Consider the following 421-nt stretch of genomic DNA (forward strand, 5'->3'; position numbering starts at 1 on the left):
CACTAAAGAATAAGAAAGAGGCAACAGCTCTGCAAAGCCAAACGCATTAAATAAACTTCACTGACTTTTCAGCAGCTGTGTTACCTTACAAAAACAAGTCAGAGAAATGGATCATTTCCGTGAGACAACATGTAAAATCAACATAGAAAGACAGACAACTAGTCTATCAAGTGAAAAATAGCTGGGGAAATAGCCACGGCTAGCCTTAGCTAAGTATACATCTACTTAGTTATTTTTACCCATCTGCAATATTTAATTAAAAAATGTCAACTTTAATGAACCAATATCTCGCAGAGGCAGTGGCCAAATCCAGTCATGATGCAGAAAACAACAGGTAGCCTACACTGCTGCTTAAGGTAGTTTAAGGTCAAGCTCAGGGAAATAGAATAACAGTAAGCTGACCACTATCTCAGTGTTTGAC

General features: G+C 38.0%; 1 protein-coding gene across 1 annotated transcript in view; it reads left to right on the forward strand.

Moving 5' to 3' along the window:
• The window catches only part of LOC111671704 (complement factor H), a 33,527-nt gene that overhangs the window by 23,449 nt on the left and 9,657 nt on the right, over positions 1–421 (forward strand). The window lies entirely within an intron of this gene.

The sequence above is a fragment of the Seriola lalandi genome, unplaced genomic scaffold (genome assembly GCF_002814215.2).
Source record: "Seriola lalandi dorsalis isolate HSWRI2012SDOR001 ecotype SW California unplaced genomic scaffold, Sedor1 jcf7180002054885, whole genome shotgun sequence".
Taxonomy (NCBI): domain Eukaryota; kingdom Metazoa; phylum Chordata; class Actinopteri; order Carangiformes; family Carangidae; genus Seriola; species Seriola lalandi.